This window comes from Brachyistius frenatus, unplaced genomic scaffold, assembly GCF_029030835.1.
Source record: "Brachyistius frenatus isolate BFR_SWC_R1_liver_20210118 unplaced genomic scaffold, ASM2903083v1 Contig_6, whole genome shotgun sequence".
NCBI lineage: Eukaryota > Metazoa > Chordata > Actinopteri > Embiotocidae > Brachyistius > Brachyistius frenatus.
In genome coordinates, this window is record NW_027210605.1 from 2,906,029 (window position 1) to 2,914,095 (window position 8,067).

Consider the following 8,067-nt stretch of genomic DNA (forward strand, 5'->3'; position numbering starts at 1 on the left):
ACAATGAAAAGCTGCTGTTTCTGGTGCTGGGAAGCGCTCGGTTCGGGCTTGGCAGTTGGTTCTTGCTCAACGTTTTCAGAGTGAAAGACATCTCAAAACTTTCTCTGATCTGAACTTAAGAAAATTTGTGAGGAAAATAAGGAAGTGTGGGGTGCACCAACCGCAACTGGCTAACATTACGTGCAATTTATTATCAGTGTACGAGTGTGCGTGTCCCTCCTTTGACCATGGTGGATGGGACAGGCCTCGTGTTTTCCTGTTGGTTCACTCTTTAATTTCGCTGCTACCCCTTTAGAACCATTTCCCCCTCCAGCTGGACGTCTCTGCTTTGACGTGCTCCGCCCCCTTAAACCAATCTATGAGCATAAATCTGCTGTGAAAAGGACAAAAGCTGTTGAATGCAGTTATGTGAATCAATAGAGTCTGGGCTGTTGATGGGGATCCAATTGCCTATACAAAAATTCCATTCTCTTCCCAGAAGACAGATGGTATTGTGAAATTGATGGTAATGCTAGGCTTTATGATGAAAACTCCCCTTTTGAAAATTTATGCACAACTTAAAAGAAGATCTACTCAGCATTTGTGGTCCACTGTGAGGCCACTGGGGCCCTGCGCTGGTTGTTATTTTCCTTTAGAATGCAATTAGACGGAGAAAACGGCTTGGAACACATGGTGGAAACATATCAGCACAACATGGAAGGAAATGCACGGCAGTGGTTTGTAGATTCATTTTCCTCTCCGGGGATGAAATACTATACGTTGTCAACGAAGACGGTCACATAAACGACTCTGCTAGGATGTCCTTGGCATTCCGGCCCCTCCATTAGTGCTGGAATTACAGTGTAGAGAAAGTCAGCGGACAACTCATTAAGTGTCCGGCTTTTCTGTGCCGCACGCACCCCTTCGCCCTCAGTGAACGCTCTCCTGCCATGTTCCTGGTACGGCGACCATTTTCCTTCCAATCTCCCTCATTTGCTTTGTTTGGTGCGGCCACCCCGGGGAGTGGAGCACTCCGGGAAACAGGCCGGGTTGACTGTGCAGAACCTCAAAGCCGAGCAGGCCCTGTCAGTCATGGTGGAGCTTTCTCTCCATTAGATGTGAGCTGGCCATTTCCACGGGGCTCTCAGTGCTGCTCACCCTGCCAGTGTAAACACAGGCCCCTCTGTTTCTTTCTCGGTCACTCAGCCGCTCTCCACCCTTCATCACAGCACCCAGGAGGATGGAGGCTGGCGTGTGTGAGCGCGCGTGCATGTGTGCGACTTCTTGGCCGAGCAACGACTGCTTTTGATGGTAAATATTGACTGAACAAATCAGGTGTTTGATCATGTGTGTTAGTGATTACTCGATGGTTTCTGATCACCCGAGCATTTGCAGTGACTGAGTAAATTAGATACATTTCACTGTACACAATGGCGGAGAATAACTGCAGGGTTATTAGCACTCACAGATTCAGCGCCATTTAGCGGCTGTTTTTGCATCACCCCACGCCTCTGCGTTTCTTGAAATAGTGGATTCTCACAGTTTTAAAACCCTTTTTCTAACCCTAACCCTACAGATTAATTGTCGCCATTTCTATTCCTTCTCTCTGTCTTGCACTCGCTCAAGTGAAGTCTGTTTCTTTCCACGCCTACTTTGATGTATAGCTAGATGTGTAGATTGAATAAATAGCTTGTCAAAAAGTTGGCTTTTGGTAATTGTTTGTAGCCTCAGATTACATAAGGAAAGACGTTTGTCCAGAAGTGGTAAGAGTGTTTACTTTGTAACCTTTTTCTCTCTTCTGTTTTCTGTTTCAAACCTTTGGCAGTGTGGTTTTGTTGACAGTTTATACCATTGCTCTTACAGATGAAACAATGAAAACAATTCCAGATGAAGGTTGGAAGAGTTGCTCTCATAAACTAAATATGACGTCAGAAAAAGTTTGTAGTTGTGCATCTGTTGTGTTGATTTGTTTCCGACTGGTTTCCAGCTGCTACTTTTTCCTCACCTTAGTGTCTTGGGCTTTGTTGTATGTTGATGAGCAGGCTGCGATTCCTCTGTAATCTCTCTCTGCTGCAGTACCAACGCGGTGTCACATGTCTGACTCGCATGACCCAAATGTGAGTAAGGCACGTGTACATTTTCCCAGGATGCGTATACGAGTGTGCGTTGTGGGCGCGCGCACATTTCGAGCTCGGGTGCCCAGACATATGGACGGGGCGGGTGGAGGGGTGCTAAAAGCAGGGATGAACGAGGTTTAAAATCCCTCCTGGAAATTTCATACACATCAGGGGAGAGAGAGAGAGGGAGAGAGTTTGTTTGTGTGTGTGTGTGTGTGTGTGTGTGTGTGTGTGTGTGTGTGTGTGTGTGTGTGTGTGTGTGTGTGTGTGTGTGTGTGTGTGTGTGTGTGTGTGTGTGTGTGTGTGTGTGAACAATATGTTCTGTTATAGTGATCAGCTGAAGTGATTAAAGGCAGGAGCTAAAAACAAGGCAGTAGCCCTTTGAGGTCTAGTAGTCAGCACGCATGTGTGTCTCTTTCTGATCGTGTACAACATACGGACACAACAGCTGGCCAATAAATTTCCCAGGCTAAGTAACTAAATTTGTCGAGGTGAAACAAGTACAGGCTGTGATTAGCACGTGCAGACATCGCAGCACAACAGAGGCACAGATCACCTCCACTGTCATGTCTCAATGTTGTCACAGGGCTCATAAAAGTGTCCGCGCCTGTACTGTATATCATCCTTGAGAGCTTAACTAAACATCGGACGGTCATTCAGAATCATGCTCGGCTTAGGCAACCCACAGTAAAGACCTTTCTTGGTCCCTATTCCCCATTCACAGTCCATCAGATATCTTTCATTCTCCCCCACCTGCTCATCAGATGACTGATCTCTGACTTCCATTTTTAGTGAGGCGGTGTTGTCTTTGGCTGTGGCGGTGAGAGCATGAACTCTGGCAGACGTCGTCGCAGCAGAAAGGATCTGAATACCCCGGCACCCCACACACAACCTCTCTCTATTGCTCACTCTCTCTTCCGAACCCATATTTTTCTTGAACAGTTGTGTGTCTGTGCGTGAGCGGGTTCTGAGGTGGAAGCAGACCCCTCCTGGTAGTCCCACACCCAGGGGAAAACCCGCTGAATGGCTGCAGAGAGGAGAGGAAGGGCAGGAGGGAAACCCTGAGCAGACCGGGCCTTTCAGATTGCGCTCTGAAGAGGATGAAAAAAATTCATCCCTCACTGTTTTCCACTGGGTATTAAAGTCAGTCCTGTTTTCTTCTGTCCTTTTTCTGCTCTGTATCAATTTTCTGTACTTTGTCTTCGCCTTGTTTCTCCTCACCCTCTGCCGCTTGCACTAACACCCTCCACCTTGTGAATAATTCAGACATGTCTCATGTATTATTCAGACTTTTCTCTCTCACACACACTGCTTTTGTCTGTTTTGATTTTATTCCCTCTTAATGTTGAAATATTAAAAAATTCCCCCTTGTCAGTGTCCTCTGTAAACCCCCCCCCCCCCGACCTTGTCCGTTGCACATCGGGTCTGAGATATGACATCAGCTGGGGTAGTATTTCCACCATAAAAGATTTAGCAAACAGTAGGTTTTTTTTAATAGCTTTTGATCCAAATTGAAAGCAAGCGATGCAGGGGATGCAAAGGTGCGCAGGGGTTTTCTGTTCTGTTTAAATTACAGCTAAATGTCGGGCTGCTGTAGCTTAGGCAGCAGAGCTAGACGGCTATTTTAAGTTTGGTCGTTTGATCTCCAGCTGCTCCTGTCAACATGTTGAAGTGTCTTTGAGCGAGGCGCTAATTGTCTCTGATGTGGGTGTGTCAAGAAAATGCTGTTGGCTTTGGAAAAAAATGAATGTAATGTCATGCTCAGTGACTTTGGATTCCATCTAGGTGTTAAATTTGGCTTCACAGTGCAGTAACGGTAAAGCGATGACTGCTTTGTCTGAACTGGCATGTGCTGGTTATTTGTTTCTCATGAGGATTAATTAATTAGCAAGACACAAAGAGTGCCCAGTACAGTTGTGTTTAGTGCTTCTTCGTTAATCATGCTCTGGCTCATTCTTAAAGGATTTTTTATTTGTGTCACATGGAGGTTTTTAAAAGTTGCAGAAAAATCCCCACCTCCCGTTTTATTCCCGCATCTCTTTAATGCGACAGTAAATCTCCCTCATCCTGTCTCCTTTTTGTGCTTTTTTCCCATCTCACTCTTTCCTACCGTATTCCATTTCCTCCATCCCTCTGCTTCTCCCCGTCTCGGCTCAAGTTGAGTTATGGGACCATCATCCAGAGCAGCAGAGCAGGGACAATCCAGTGTGATCTGCTGTCAGTGGTTTCTAGCTTGTTGTTCCATGTCTGCTTTGTGTGCTCTGAATTCTCAACTCCTCAAACTCATAATTATTAGCAGACACAAAAGAAACATCACTTCTCTTCAGGATGTTTATTAAGTAAATAACTCTTTGTATAATTGCCATTCTCTTTGGATGATTTCCATCTGGCCTGCCAGCTCTAACTCTTCTTCAGTGTTATTGGCCAGAATCCTAGACCCATCTCAGCTGATTGTCCCTAATCTAAGCTCTCGCTGTCTCCAGTCCCATCCTGCTGCTGTCACCACTGCTATTAAGTCTATCTAATTGAACACGCTTCTGTCAGTGTGTGGGAGTGCATGCGTGTGTGCATTCGTGTTGTGGCCAGGCTCACTGGAGCCAGGTGGCCACGTGTTTGACTCACAGGAGGCCATTTTTCTTTTCGATGTTAAATCACAGACAATAAACACAGCCATGTGATGCAAACTCTGCAAGATTTCATACAACCCCAATGACTTGGCAACTGATTCATGGGAAGACATTAGATATAACCAGGAATGGGACATTTGGCTGATAAGTTTAAATATTTGGCAGATATGTCTAAAGTGGTTTGAGTTTATTCCAAGATGTGAACTGCAAAGAGATAATGACTGTGAATCTGAGATACAGTGTGTGGCCTAGTGGCGAAACACTGATACATTGTAGATTAGAATTCAACGGGTCTCTGATGAGTAGGCTGGGTCTTGAAGCTGAAATGGGAGAGGTTTGAAGAGTCTGAGGTCACAGAGTGCATTAACACAAACAAAACTGAAATACAACTGCAAGTATTAAATCATCTAGATTAAAAAGAAAAGAATTTCTGACTTCAGCAACAATCCAGCAACATGTTAGGTGTGGTATGATTGTGGTATGTCAACTTAGGATAATTAAGGGGCTTAGGTTACTCAACCCAAACACAAACAACTTGCAGGAGCTGCTCATCTGGCTCATCTGCTCATCTGGTTAAAAACTACAGAGCATTTTTTTCCACCAACACTTCAGAAAACATCTCCTTTTCTCTGCAGCAAACCCAGAAGGAGTATCACTCACATGTTTCCACAAACACTCTTTTTCTGTGCTGCCCCTCCCTCCTCTCCTTGTGTCACTATCTTCCTGCTGTGTGGCCTTGTCTGGTGCTGCTGGTGATGTTTACCTCTCCGACCTGGGCAGTCTGGCTAGTAAACACATATTGGCAAGGGTCCTGGTCTGGACCGGCTCCATGTGGCTGCTCTGGGCCTTTTCCATGTCCACATTACCACAGTCCCGCAGCTGGCTAATGGAAGTCAGGCCCTGACTGCCAACAGGATGTCTTCTCAAAGACTATTGAAGTGCCCTTACAGGGTTAGAGCACTACTACTGTGGACATGCTGGTGATTTTTTTTTAAATCACAGTGTAAACATTTAAGGCTGGATTGGAACACAGGGACATCAGAAAGTGATTTTTCTCATAATATCAAAATATTTTCTTGCAGTATAATAGTAAATCCATTTGTTAACATGCTGTATTTATGCAAAAACATCAGTATGGAATTATGTCTTACTCCACTTCAACCTCAGTCCTGTTCTTTGGGTGAAATTGAACTGCAATGCAACTGAAGCATTGGAGCCCACAGAATATATTATATTACATTAAAAATGTGTACGTATGTCTGTGTTGAGGGATTTTATATGTGTGTGTGTGTGTGTGTGTGTGTGTGTGTGTGTGTGTGTGTGTGTGTGTGTGTGTGTGTGTGTGTGTGTGTGTGTGTGTGTGTGTGTGTGTGTTTGGGACACACTCACACTCACAGATACACACACCAAAACCATTTCCTCTGTTTTGCCAGGTGGGGTGTCAGAACCTGACGGGAGTATCCACCTCTCTGTTTGGACTCAGGGGGTCTTGTTCTTGTAGTTTCTTGAGGGAGGATGTCCAGTTCAAAGTCAACATTTGATCTGAGAGCTCACTCAGTCACATATGCAGCTGGCTCCACAGAAAAGACGGCCGTGGCCATATGTTGAGTTTATAAACAGGGATGCAGAGTGAAGATCTACTTTATGGCTAATGATATTCTACTCCCACAGCTTCCAGTCTGAATCCCTTCCTGCACCCCCAACACCAGGGCTGCCGGGATTCATGGGTAGACAAACAAAGGCCGGCGTTCAGACAGAAACGCATGCAGTGATCTGGTCACATCTAATGGTCAGAGGGGAAAGGAAGTTTTTTTTTTTTCATACATACCTGGACTTTACTGTTACAAGTCTCAAGTTGACAAGACTAAATAACTAGTGTCATGTTTTTAATCAAAATAAGAATCGGACAGAATAAGACATTATTCTGCTTTAATTAAAAGGGAAATTACATTTCACATCATGCAGTTTAGAGGGGGAGAGTGCAACCCAGATTACTTTCTGTGGGTAAAATTAACATATGTCCCCCATGTGCCTCAGATCTTTTCTTTGTTGATAAAGGCTATTTTTCAGACAGTTTTTTCTGCTTGGGTGTTTCTGTATGCAGGTATTTGTTTCTTTGTCTTGTTTAATTTGAAAGGCAGTGTTTCACTCTCCTTTTCTTTTGGCAGTGCTGTCAGTCACATAAAAGCCATGGAATTATTGGCAAATCGGTGGCCGTCACACCCAACCAATTTGAAGTGCAGCTTTTCACACAATCATTTCACACGCCCGAGAGAGACCTTAGGTTCATAGGAGCACATTGTGAAAGAGTGTTTGTTGGAGTTTTAATGTTGAGAAGAAAGGATCGCAACTTTTTATGAGTCAAGGGGTTTGGTGACTGTGTACTGTGAAGATATCCATCAAACATTGACATGCCATACAAAGCCACAAAACTCCTTTTCCTTTGGGATGCACTGCTGACGCCTATATGCTTTAGGGGGATTCAGGGCTAATCTAACAGAATTCCTGACTGGTCCAATTAAGAATTGTTTCCATCGTAGCCATGCATCAGTTCCAGCAGTAGGGCTGCCTTGCTAAGTGGATACAATCTGCCTTAATTTAGATATCTGGGTCACCAAAGCACAAATGCTTGCCTTAATAACCAATAGCCTGAGAAAACACAAGGCAGTCTGTAGATTGGCACGTTGGGGGTTCTTAATCCAAACCACACAAATGTACTTACATGTGCATGCATGCACTCCCGCTCGCTTTCTCACATAAATACGCACACACACACACACACACACACACACACACACACACACACACACCCCTCTACACTCCTACACGTGTTTGACTGGCACATGTTCTGTGATTGCTGTGGCAGATATCCTTCATATCCTGTCCACCAAAGAGTGGAGATTTGTTAGTCTTTGAGATTCCTGCATGAGTGGCTAGATCCATACTGTCAACGCTCTGGGAAGCTTTTTTTCATAAAAACAAAATCATCTTCAGGGCAGGCGAAGTGACCCTTCCTTAAAACCAAATCAAACACTGCTGTCATTACAAACATCTGTGTCAGAGGTGAACAGAACTCGGAGCAAAGAACGATATTTTATGAATATAAATGCGTGCATATTATCAAAAATACTTTGACACCTACCAGGCTTCTCCTAAGAAGGAAAATAAAGTTCATTAATACGAATGCCTCTAGTTAAAAACCTTCAGAGTCCAATAGGCATGATGGTATTTTGCATGATTAGTGGGTTTGGTAGATAAGGGGCTTTGGGTCATAGGGTCAGAGTTGGGGTCAAGGAACAAGGTCATGGGGATCATAAGAGTTACCACATTCACACTGCAAGAGT